Source organism: Pleurodeles waltl, chromosome 4_1, assembly GCF_031143425.1.
Source record: "Pleurodeles waltl isolate 20211129_DDA chromosome 4_1, aPleWal1.hap1.20221129, whole genome shotgun sequence".
In the NCBI taxonomy this organism is placed as follows: Eukaryota; Metazoa; Chordata; class Amphibia; order Caudata; family Salamandridae; genus Pleurodeles; species Pleurodeles waltl.
In genome coordinates, this window is record NC_090442.1 from 412,149,271 (window position 1) to 412,162,685 (window position 13,415).

The following is a 13,415-nucleotide window of genomic DNA, read 5'->3' on the forward strand; positions in this document are numbered from 1 at the left end:
ATGAGCACTGGGGTCCTGGCTAGCAGGATCCCAGTGAGACAGGCAAAAACAAACTGACACACAAGTAAAATTGTGGGTAACATGCCAGGCAAGATGGTACTTTCCTACAGTCTCCAATACACTTCTAGGGTGAGGTGACAGCTGGTTTCCTGTGTTCCCTCTAGACAGCCTCACACAAAAGAAAGGTAGATGTGACCAATTGGCCATCTTCATGTTGATGGGTCATCCTGGGCAGGATCGGAGGAAGGAGCTGACACACCTGAATATGCAGTGCCCTGCTCCTAAAAAAAATGCTTAACCCCCTGTAGTGAGTCTGGAACTAGGGTAAGAAAGGTCCTCGGTCACCCTGACTTCAAAGGCACAACTGGGTATAAGTACTGGAATCTTCCAAGTCAGTACACTTCTGGACCTGTAGACTCTGCCAGGAAGGAGGGCTACTGTGCAGTTACAGGGACTGTTACTCTGCTGGACTGCTGCTTTGCTTTTCTGCTTTACTGACCTGCCTTCTCTGTCTAGGTGAGAAGGACTGGACCTACACCACTTGAACTCAGAGTGACTCCAAGGGCTTGTCCGCTTGCCTCCTGTTCTGTGGTCTCAGGGGCATCAAAGACTTTCTGCAACTTTCTACCAGCAGCTGGGGTCCGGCCAACTGTGACCCCTCTCCCTGCCAAGTGGTGCTGGTCCAATGTTGGGCCTTGGAAGTGGGTTTCCTTGTGCTGAACCAGCAAATCCCCTGCATCGCTGTCAATGCACCAATCTGAACTACCCCATCTTCCCTTGACGCAGACGCATTGCCACTGAGGTTGAGGGCATTGCAGCACCCACTGCGCACCTCAGGATCGACACATCGCCCATGGCACCAAAGAATCACCTTCACATCATCGGTTTTGCGACTCAACGATGCAGTGCCTTCATCGCGAGGGGTTTGGCACTGCACCTTGTGGACATCGCATAAACAACTGCGTGGCTCAACAACAGCGCATTCCTGACTGAGGGAATCAGAACCGACACATCATTTCAAATCGGCCCCCGCTCCTGCATTGGATCTTCAACATCAATGCAACCTTCCATAGGTACTCTTTCAGTGGGACAAGGTTAGTACCTGCAGCCAGCACACACTCCATCATGGTTGACCTTAACGTTTGGATATACCTCGATTTAGAGCAACCAGATAACCCTGGTTGGTGCTTTGAGCTTCTAAGCACTACATTTGCAGATATTCTTCAAAAGTTCATATCTCAACTTCTACTCATTGAATTTTTTTGATCCTGATATATTCACAAAAATATAATCTATTTTTCTAACTTGGTGTGGAGTCTTTCTGTGGTGTTTTCACTGTCGTACTCAATTAGTGTTGCACAAATACTTTACACATTGTCTCTTAAGTTAAGTCTGCCTGCACTGTGCCAAGCTACCAGAGTGGGAGCACAGGTTAATTTATGGTGTGTATCTGACTTAGCCTGACTAAGGTTGTGGTCCGTGCTTGGACAGGGTGCATACCTCTGCCAACCAGAGACCTAATTTCTGACACACGTTTTCATTATCTTAGAAAATATATCAAGTACTTTTGTAAAAAATGTTTTAAAATATTTTAGCTTTCATTATAATTTTAGATACAAGTGTTTTATGTTGTGTTAAATGTATGATTGGCATCTGTTTATTTGCTTATTTTATATTTTGCTTAATACGAAAAAGCATGTTCAGCATTGCCTCCTCCATAGTTGCTGTGTTGTTGCATACTGTTAAAACTGGCCATCTGTTAACACTGCCACATTTGTTCGAGCGTGCACGCACGTGCAAATTACTATAGTCCCTGAAGTTAGCCAGCAACATTATCTTGAAATAACAGCCATCTTGAATTGGTGATATTAGTAATTCACATAAACATTGATTTTCACCAGTATGTCTTACAACCGAAGACTTTGATTTTGTGATTCATTGCCAATGTATTCAGTTTGTATCTTTTGTATATTTAATACTGCTGTAACATGTTTTTATTAAAAAGAAATGCTGAGATGTTTACGCTTTTTCACATTCACATGAAAGCGCCTGCCTTCCCTTCTCTTGATGATGGGGGATCTTTGGGACAGAAGAAGCTGTGAGAGGCTCTCTTTCTGTTTTCCCTTTCTCCTCTTTTTAGGTTTCAACTACAAACAGCTGTTGACAGAACATGTTTGGATGGCTTTGTTGTCTTTTTCAGGAGTCTGCTTTTGATTTTGTTAGACAAATTTTATTGAATTTTATTTTACAAAAAAAACACAGTCAAGCAAGGAATTTTGGAAGTCTGACATGAGTGAATATAAAATAGAATCTCTGCATATTTGATAAGGAAGAATTGAGGCTAACATGCCAGGAGTTCTTATGTATATTACCACACGATGAGGGCCCTTGCATTGTCACTCATACCACATCTCTTACTCCCGCTCATGGTCCTGCAATAAATTTGTAACATATTCCAATAGCTGTGTATCTCCCTTCCCCCCTCCCACTGTGCCTGATATCACCTTAATATTGTTTCTATTTAGCGTTGTGTTAGAGAGGAGAGTGTGCCCTAGCGGGGGCCAACTGGTACTTGCTTCACCACTGTTCCTCTGTGTGTAGAGTTAGCTATTTAAGGAGAGGAACGTTATCCTCTGATGATTGTGCATCCTGTTGGTCAAGTGCTGTCACCAAGGCCTCCCAGGTTGCGTCTCCACCCTAGCGACCCCTGCCCCTCCTAGCTTCCTGTAATTTGATTACACTCTCATAGCCAACCCATTTCAGCAGTTCTCACCTCCACTGCTCACAGGTTGGACCTCAGGGTGTTCTTCCATTGTCTAGCTATTTCTCTGTTATCTATAATGAATGCTAAGTCTTGGAATTGGCTTGCGACTTTCGTTTTAGTAGTGTGGGGGAACCAACTAAGAAGACAATGTCCTGGGGCACATGGAACCTCCTGTTCAATATTCGAGGTCAGTGTCCTAGTGATACCCTCCCAGTATTCAAGTATGGAGTTACAGCTTCAAAACATATGTAAAAACTAATCTCAAAGCTCACCGCACTGTTGGGCATTTTGCATCCTCATGACCAAAATAGTGGCTGAGCTTGCCAGGAGTAGGATATGCCCTGTGCAGTATATATAATAGATTAGCTTAAAGCAGGTGTTACGAAATATCGTGGGATCTCTCCCAATCCTTGTCTGCAATAGGGCTTCCCAGGCCTTCCTCCCAGCGGGACTTAAGGCCTGCCAAGGGGTTCAGTAATTCGCACCTCTGCCACCGATATAAGCAGGTGACTGTCTTAACCGTTCCAGAGGCGGTGACCAAATATTGGCAGACCTCAGATTCAGATGGTTCTGCTAGGCCCTGCTTCCAGTACTGATGGAGTTTGGTGGTTGCCGCTCGCCGTAGAAGGAACTGCCCACGGGCTAGGGCATGGCGTTCTTGGAAGTCTTCGAAGGGCAAAATAACCTGTGCTCCATATACAGCATCCACCGTTGTCGCTCTTACAGTTACCCAGTTGTGGATTCCCCACTAGTCACCATCATGTGGAAGCGCTGAGAAAAAAATGAATTGGGAAATGAAGGGAGTAGGGCAATTAATCTTTGTTCTGCCAAGGCAACAATCCCAACTGCGACTCACCACTGAAATTTCCATGGTGTCTGCAGCAGCTGGGGATTGCAGATGGTGAAGGATACCAGCCAATCTATGTACGTCCAGGTTGTTAGTGTGCAATTCTCTGTCAGGCGATAGTCTCCTTGCTATACATTGGGCCGACTACTGCAGCTGGCCCACTAGACACTACGATTCAAAGTCTGTGGTGGCCAGGCCTCCCTCCATCACTGGTCTGCGGAGCATGGACAATGCCCCTCTCCTCTGCCTGAGCCCCAAAAGAACCACACAGTGATTGTTTCTAAGTCCTTGAACCAAGAATGCGAGATCCAAATCGTTAGGGTTAGAAAGAAGTAGAGCAGGTGTGGTAATGCTACCATTTTCAACAGAGCACCAAAGCCCGCAACCGATAGTGGAAGTGCTCTCCAAAATTCAGTGGTAGCCCTGAGACCACGGATAGCTTTCCCCACATTGCCTTCCAGCAAATCCTCCGGGCAATGGTACATGCGTACTCCCAAATATGACAGACATTTTGGCTCCCAACGGAAGGGCCCTAAATTTGGTTCTGGTACCTTCAAGGATGCCGCTGGGAATATACAGGATTTATACCAATTGACTTGTATGCCCAAAAAATCACTGAAGTGCTGTAGGAGGGTTTAAGCTCCTGTAAGAGCCCCGTCCGTATTGTGATGGAATAGGAGGGGGTCATCGGCATAGAGTGCAATATAATGCTCGTGGTCCCCAACTGTATTCCATCATAGGAGTCACTCTTCCGGGCACAAGAAGCAAGGCTCTCTATCGCACGTGCAAAAAGAAGGGGTGATAAAAGGCACCCCTTCCTGGTCCCGGGTTCCACAGTATATTCCTCCGAGATAATCCTGCTCGTGTGGACCCTTGCCTGTGGGCTCATATATAAAAGTTTTGTCCAGGCCACTAAACCATTTCCCAGCCCAAAACCCCTCATAACTTTGTGAAGGTAGGGCCACTCCAGGCTGTCAAACGCCTTTTGAATATTGACGGTGAAAATCACCATCTTAGTCTTATCGTAAGTGTCCACCTCCAGGATCGTCATAAGTCATTTGATGTTCATGGCCATATTACATCCTGGGATAAACCCAGATTGGTCTCTATGAATTAGGGTAGACATATGGTGGCGTAGTCCGGAGGCTAAGATTCTGCTGAGTATTTTATAATCGATGAACAACATTGATAGAGGGCGGTAAAATGTTAAGTCAGTGGCCTCCTTTCCCTATTTTAGTGGAGGTACTATAAGAGCTTCCCTGGTGGAAAGCGGAAGGATACCCTTGTCTTTAGCTGCCTGGTAAAGATCAACTAGTTTAGGGGCTAGGTATTCCACAAAACTGGAATAGAACTCTACTGGTGGGCCGTCAGTGCCCAAAGTTTTTTTCCAGGCTATCTGTTTTATGGCAGCACTAATCTCGGGGAGCGTAATGTCCATGGCGAATTCCACAGCAGCCTGTGGAGGCAGCATCGGAAGAGCTGCGTTTAATAAGAATGCATTTAGGGCGTCCGCTCCTATGATGTCAGTGCGGCAATATAGGGCAGAGTAGTATTCACAAAAAGCTGCATTGATATTGTTCTGTCTACATAATCAATTCCCATTGATAGATGTCAGTTCGACAATCACAGAGCCACGTTTAGCTGGGTTCGCCAAGCATGCCAATAGTGCCCGTACTGTCATGTTCAGAATGTGCCCGAATCATGTAGTTTTTGTAGTTGAAGCATCGGAGTCATGCCACTTCTACCGCCACCTTCTCCCTGGCCTCCAAAAGTTCAATGTGAAGCTCAGGATGTTCCAGTCACCGCCATTCAAGAGCCCTCAGTTCTCTCGCTGCAAGTTCAATATCACAGAGTAGCAACCATCTCACACTCGTGATCTCAGGGATGCAACGATCTCTGATCACAGTCTTAAAGGCCTCCTACTCTGTCACAAAGGATGATGCAGTGCCAGTATTTTCCACCAAGTAAAAATCTATGGTGGCCCTTTAGGGTGTCACAAAACCATGGGTCCTCCAAGAGTTCGGGGTCACAGGTGGCAGGTCGGAATAGCGGGTCTAGGTCTGCTCCAATACAGTCCCAGCAAAAGGGCATTATGGTCCGAGATCATTCTGGTTAGATACTCAGTGAACACCACTGTCTCTTGAACATCCTGGGGGCAAAGGATTGTGTCCAGATGCACATGAAGGTTGTGCATAGACGAGAAGCATGAGTAGTTTTGTTCTTTCCCTGTTGAAAGCACCAGGAGTCGATCAAGCCCCATTCCCGCTACGGGTTTCTCTATGGATTGGGGAGTCATGTAAGGGAGGGTTCAAGCAGTTCAGGATCAGATCAGCAACATAGTTGTAGTTTCTCCCCAGTATAATGGGCCCGACAAGGTGTGGGGCTAGGGTCCTGATTAAAGTGTAAAAGAATGTCGGCTGGTCTGTGTTGGGAACATAAATGCTGCCTATGGCGATGTCCTGGTCATCCAGTCTCCCCGTTATGACCATAAATGTACCTTGCGGGTCGATGAATTGGCTAGTACATTGGAAAGGGGCCTGATCCATATTAGTACTCCTCGGGAATATGAGGAGTACATGGTGTAAAACAGTTGGCCCCTCCACCTACTTTTAAGAGCAAATCCTTCTTTGGTTTAATATGTGTCGCCTGGAACAGTGGGACCTGGATTCCCTGCCGTGTTATGCGTGAGAGCACTTTGGCTTTGGTGGCAGTCTGACTTGCACAGTACGACGGTGGCGGTTGCGCCATAGTGAGACTGCCAGTTTCCCTCCACTGGAGGGGCTGGCAGTGCTGGCAGTCCTAATCCGCCAGGGCAGAGCTGCATGCAGCGCTGCCCAGGGGATTACGACCCCCCTCTCCGCCAGCTTTTACATGGCGGTAACACCGCCATGTAAAGGCTGGTGGAGATGGGGTGTGGAGGGGGCCCCCATGAACAGCCCCGTTTCGCTTTTCACTGTCTGCAGTGGTGGGCCTTGAGCTTGTTGGTCTGAAGCAGTCACTTAGTATGGGATGAGACTCACTGTTAATAGGTCAGGGGTCAATATGCTGGTGATGTGGAAAACTGCTCCGCCCCAATCAATTTTATGCCCTTTTGACCTTTCTAAGGGATTGGGGTGTAATCAAGTGTGGGGGGATCCTTCCAGTGCTTTGCAGTGCTCTCCCTTGTGTTTTTTGGAGCATCAGTAGTTAGAGGGAAAATCACCAGGAGCGCAGGATTTGGCTCCATCACCATGAAATAGCAGCTATGCACGCATGGCTGGGCCTTGTTTTAGGGTTATTCGCAAGGCTAGGGGCCTTTGGGGCCTGTCGTGCTTCAGGGCTATTAGATGTCGCTGGTAATCCTGCGTCTGCTATGCAAGTAGATCTATTCCCTCGGGATGCACAGCGCTCAATGTATAGTGACTGCCAGTGGGAAACATCCTTTTCTACGCAGGGGGAGCCAGGCATGCCGTAAGCATGCAATCGTTACCACGCTTGCCTGAACTATGCATGTACCTTATCTTGAATACGTGGTTCATACTGTTTCAAGTCAGTGGGGGGAATATTTGGGTCATTCAGTAGTAACAGGGGGTGAAACATACCACTGTCATCTGCACTGGGTTCGTGGTACAATAGAGCTGGCTTTTGGGGGCTAAAAATTGTTTAGAGCCCTCTTTAATGTTAAAGTTGGATTTTAAGTCACAATTCTGGAAATGGCACTTTGAGAAAGTTGTCATTTTCTTATTGTAACTGTTTGAGGCCTGCATCCTGGCTAGGTGTAGCTGGCAGTCGGTTTTTGTGTATTGCTCCTAGACTGTGAGACAAAGGGGAATAGGTGTTGGCAGGTGGGGCCATCTCTGACTAGAAGAGAGGGAGGAGCTGTAACCTAGCACACTTGCACATTGCAAAGGCTCTGCCTGAGGACTCGCACAACGAGTTTGTGGCCCCTGACAAGCTGGTGGCCAGAATAGGGAGGCAGGAAAGTCCAAACACCCCTGGGGTGGGAGCCTTCTCCAATTTCAAAGTGGGTCCCAAGGACAAATATTGGCCACTCAGATCCAACTCTTCAGCACACCTCTGGATCTGTGGAAGGCTCAGAAGGACTGCTGTGCTGCTGTGCAAGGACTGCTACTTTGCTCCACTACTGCCTTAGAAAAAAGGACTGGACCTGCATCTTGAAACCAGGACCTCCAAAGTTACTCTAATGGCTGGTTGTCTGGCCTCTTGATCAGAGTCTCAGGCTGTGGTGCTACCCAGGCCTGGAGCTTTGGAACTGGGCCAGAAGGTGCTCTGCCAGCCCATCTGTGGGCATGTGGGTGAAAATGTTGCAGTGCAACAAATCTCACAGCTCCACTTTAAACCTCTGAACGGCGACGCATCCCTGATGCCGGACCAGATCTGTGACTGGGGGCGAGTGTTTGAAAAGTTTCAACACTCCGTCCATCATTTTATTTTGTTTTGTGATGTTGCTTTGTGCGCCCTAAGTGGCAGGGTATGCCCAGACATGGGTCCCTTGCTCGCTGCACTACTGGATTCAAGCTAGCCTGGCTGATGAAGGGTGATACCCTAAAACCGGTCCCAGGATGCTTATTTCTGGTCCAGGGAAGACCAGGCCTGGCAGTTCGAGCTGGACTGTTCCCATGGGGAACAGGGTCAAGACTGATTTGCATATGGTTGGGTCCAAACTGGGGTGACTTGGCGAGCAAAATACTGATGTATTAAACCCAGATCTGTGACTGGGGGCGAGTGTTTGAAAAGTTTCAACACTCCGTCCATCATTTTATTTTGTTCTGTGATGTTGCTTTGTGCGCCCCAAGTGGCAGCGGTATGCCCAGACTTGGGTCCCTTGCTCGCTGCACTACTGGATTCAAGCCAGCCTGGCTGATGAAGGGTGATACCCTGAAACCGGTCCCAGGATGCTTGTTTCCGGTCCAGGGAAGACCTGGCCTGCCAGTTCGGGCTGGACTGTTCCCATGGGGAACAGAGTCAAGACTCATTTGCATATGGTTGGGTCCAAACTGGGGTGACGTGGCGAGCAAAATAACGATGGATTAAACCCAGATCTGTGACTGGGGGCGAGTGTTTGAAAAATTTCAACACTCCGTCCATCATTTTATTTTGTTTTGTGATGTTGCTTTGTGCGCCACAAGTGGCAAGGGTATGCCCAGAAGTGGGTCCCTTGCTCGCTGCGCCACTGGATTCAAGCTAGCCTGGCTGATGAAGGGTGATACCCTGAAACCGGTCCCAGGATGCTTGTTTCCGGTCCAGGGAAGACCTGGCCTGCCAGTTCGGGCTGGACTGTTCCCATGGGGAACAGGGTCAAGACTGATTTGCATATGGTTGGGTCCAAACTGGGGTGACGTGGCGAGCAAAATAACGATGGATTAAGCCCAGATCTGTGACTGGGGGCGAGTGTTTGAAAAGTTTCAACACTCCGTCCATCATTTTATTTTGTTTTGTGAGGGACCTTGCATCATGGCCTGCAGTTTCCTTGGAAATGCTGCTGAACAACGCATCCTTGATGCAGGCTTTTGCATTGCAAACCCCTCATCAACAGAATCCTCAGTGATGACGCAGGACTTCGCATCGATGCTGCGCAAAGCATCACCGACGCTAGACTTTGCATCATAAGGCCATCGTCAATGGCCTCTCAGTGACCAACCTAGGACTCAGCTTTGCAGCGCGCAGCTCCTTAGAACCGCCCCTGCGCTACGCTTCCTCGACAAAGGCTCTTGCAATGCTCCACAAATCAGAATTTAAGGTAATTTTTCAACCACCTAACTTGTTTCCTGTATCTGGCCCATGCTGCATCACATTTCGCCTGAACTTGTGACTTTATCCTGGTTTGGTACAACCAGATCAGCACAGTTGGCGCTTTTAGGCACTATTTTCACTTAAATATTTTAAATTTCAAACCTCCGGTTCTACAGACTAGGTTTTTGTTGCTTTTGGTCTGAAATTATTGATTAATTTTTTCTACATTGGTTGTGGGATTTTTTGTGTTGTGTTTTCACTTTATTACTGTTTGAAGTGCTGCAGAAATACTTTACACATTGCCTCTAAGTTAAGCCTGACTGCTTTGTGCCATGCTTCCAGAGGGTTCAGCATAGGTTAATTTGGGGTTTGCTTGTGTTTCAACCTGACATAAATTGTGCTTGCTGCTTAACTAGGGTTTCACCCCATCCGCCCTCAACCCATAATCTAATTTCCAACAGGAATTATCAGCAAACAATATAAAATTTGAGTCCTTAATGTATGGTCTTGGCTTTGTGCATAACTCAGTCACCTTAAATCAGTTGTGTCCTAACTCGCCATTTACAATACTTTCCCTGCTTTCAGTTTTGTCTATAAGTGGAAGCAGTGTTGCGGGTTTAAAGACATTGCACCTTCGAATTGAAATATTTTCTTCTCCAAGTGTCACCCGCTCTTATCTAGTCAACTTGCAATTTGTAATGTGCTATGCTGTTATCCTGTCACAAGATTTTCAACAACATGTGGAACATAGACAATCAAAGTATGACCCATCATAATTGCTTCACTTTGCTATATTGTCAAGCAAAATGTTGCAACCGATTTTAGACATCTGGGAAGACGCACAACAACTTGATCCAAAACTCCAGAAAAATAAACAGTAGGACGCTTGAGTCTTCCATGTTTTCAAGCAAGTATTGACATTGCTCATCTGTCTTTTTTGTGGCAGAACAAGTAACAAGCAAAAAATAATTTTGTAGTCAGGCATCCTGAGTGAAGGCGTGTGACACAAACCCTCAGCTTCTTAAATGATTCAAGGCACTTGTCATCAAATAGTACCATATCTTGAACATTGTTACAAGTCAGCCTTCCTAAAGGCTTTGCAATCCCGGAAAATTTTGAAATCCACTCTACAATAATCAATAATTTCCAGAAACATCTGAACCTCCCTTTGGGTGGTTGGGGGATTCAATTTCAGAATAGCAGAAATATTGTTTTTGAGACTATACGCCCAATATGGTGTCTGAGATAAATGACTTCTTTTTCAGAATACTATGGGGGTCATTCTGACTCCCGCGGGTGGCGGAAGCCGCCCGCCTGGCGGGAACCGCCAGAAGACCGTACCGCGGTCAAAAGACCGCGGCGGTCATTATGACTTTCCCGCTGGGCGGGCGGGCGACCGCCAAAAGGCCGCCCGCCCGCCCAGCGGGAAAGCCCCAGCAACGATGAAGCCGTCTCCGAATGGAGCCGGCGGAGTTGCTGGTGTGCGACGGGTGCAGTGCCACCCGTCGCGATTTTCAGTGTCTGCTAGGCAGACACTGAAAATCAATATGGGGCCCTGTTAGGGGGCCCCACGACACCCGCTCCCGCCAGCCTGGTTCTGGCGGTGAAAACCGCCAGAAACAGGCTGGCGGGAAGGGGGTCGGAATCCCCATGACGGCGCTGCAAGCAGCACCGCCATGGAGGATTCCCTTGGGCAGGGGTAAACCGGCGGGAAACCGCTGGTTGCCCTTTTCTGACCGCGGCGGTAGAATTGCCCATGAAGCACCGCCAGCCTGTTGGCGGTGCTTCCGCGGCCCTCTGACCTGGCGGTTTCAAACCGCCAGGGTCAGAATGAGGCCCTATGTCTTTGTTGGGGAGACATTGGGGGTCATTCTGACTCCCGCAGGCGGCGGAAGCCGCCCGCCTGGCGGGAACCGCCAGAAGAACGTACTGCGGTCAAAAGACCGCGGCGGTCATTATGACTTTCCCGCTGGGCGGGTGGGCGACCGCCAAAAGGCCGCCCGCCCGCCCAGCAGGAAAGCCCCAGCAACGATGAAGCCGGCTCCGAATGGAGCCGGCGGAGTTGCTGGTGTGCGACGGGTGCAGTGGCACCCATCGCGATTTTCAGTGTCTGCTAGGCAGACACTGAAAATCAATATGGGGCCCTGTTAGGGGGCCCCTGCAGTGCCCATGCCATTGGCATGGGCACTGCAGGGGCCCCCAGGGGCCCCACGACACCCGTTCCCGCCAGCCTGGTTCTGGCAGTGAAAACTGCCAGAAACAGGCTGGCGGGAAGGGGGTCGGAATCCCCATGGCGGCGCTGCATTCCCTTGGGCAGGGGTAAACCGACGGGAAACCGCCGGTTGCCCTTTTCTGACCGCGGCTTTACCGCCGCGGTCAGAATTGCCCATGAAGCACCACCAGCCTGTTGGCGGTGCTTCCGCGGCCCTCTGACCTGGCGGTTTCAAACCGCCAGGGTCAGAATGAGGCCCTTTATGTACATTTCCTGCTAATTGGTTCAAACGCGCAATGTTATAAAGCTTGCAATTGTTTTTCCTCTTAGATGCCAATAAAAGGTCATCTGTGTACTGCACCAGTACTGAATTACATGGGGGTTTTAAACTCTCTATATCCTTTTCCAAAATTTGGGAGAAAAGTGAAGGGCTTTCCTAATACCCATTTGTGATTCTATACCACATGAGTACATTATTCAGAAATTGAAATGCAAAAAGGAACTGTGAATCCTCATGTAAAAAAGAAAAGTACTCTTGGCACAAGTCAGTGTCTATGTACCATTCTGCCTCTTCTGCAACTTTGAACAAGATGACTGCTGGATTTGATACCGCAGTTCAACAAGGAACCACAGTTTAATTAATCTTCCGAAGGTTTCGCACAATTCTCCACTTTCCAGTAGTTATTTAATTCTCATTACAGCAGAACTGTATGGACTGCTAAGAACATCTTGAAGGATTCCCATCTCAATTATATTCTCAAGCACTGGTTTAATTCCCTCCTTTGCTTCTTTGGAAAGTTTGTACTGTATTTTTCTCAGAAATATTGCATCTGGTTTTACTTTTACTTTCACTGGCTATGCTGTTTTAATCAATCCCCTTTTATTACCTGAAAGATCTCATACCTGTTCTCTGACTATGAGCCTCAAATCAGGAGGGAGATCGCCTTATGTTAAAACGGCACACATTTCAACTCTGAAATCTTCTGTGCTAATTTTAAAAAGTTAATTCTCATCTTGTGTTTCTACCGCAACACCATCAAGTGTGCGGTAAACAACACAGTTATTCTTGCAAAGAAGATCCCTTCCAATCAAGTTCACTGGGCTTGAATCATATAGAATAACAAAAAAGTTTATTCCTCATCTGTCCTATTCTGACTGACACATATGCTGAAAGTTGATGAACAATTTGCTTGTTACCGATCCCTACAACTTGAACTTCTTTTTCCAAGAGGGTTAGGTTTGGAACTCCCACATAAGAAACTGTAGAATGGGTAGCCCCCGTATTAATCAGGAATAAAATGAGATGGCCACTGACTTCTCCATCAATATATGGACCATTTTGATCTAGCGCAAAGAGACTGCTCCATGTAAGTAATCTACCTCACTTCTCAGGCACCGTCATAGTGAACTGGTGCGTGTCATCTCATCATTGATGATCATGGCATTGTGTTGATAACGTGGACTATATGGCATTTTGTTTCTCATGTTTTGCTGCATCACTGAGCTGAGGGTACAGGGATTCAAAACATTTTCTGATTCTGCATATGCTGTCCCAAATTCTGCATATTTGACTTTGCATTATTTCTCTGGCCCACTTGTGGCATGTCTTTGGTCTAAATTCTGTCTACATACCCTTTTCCAGTATCCGATCCGCCCATACAAATGACAAGCTGTGATCCTTTCAATATCTAAACCTTTCCAATCATACCATTTATCTTATCACCCTGCCTGGGCCAGTTCTAGGACTTTGGGACCAAGGGCAGAAAGGGATTGTGTGAGGCCCCCCTAATTTGCATACAGGCTGAAATCCCAAAAAATGGCATCAAAGGAAAAGCCATCAGTTGACTCCTTTAAAGCAA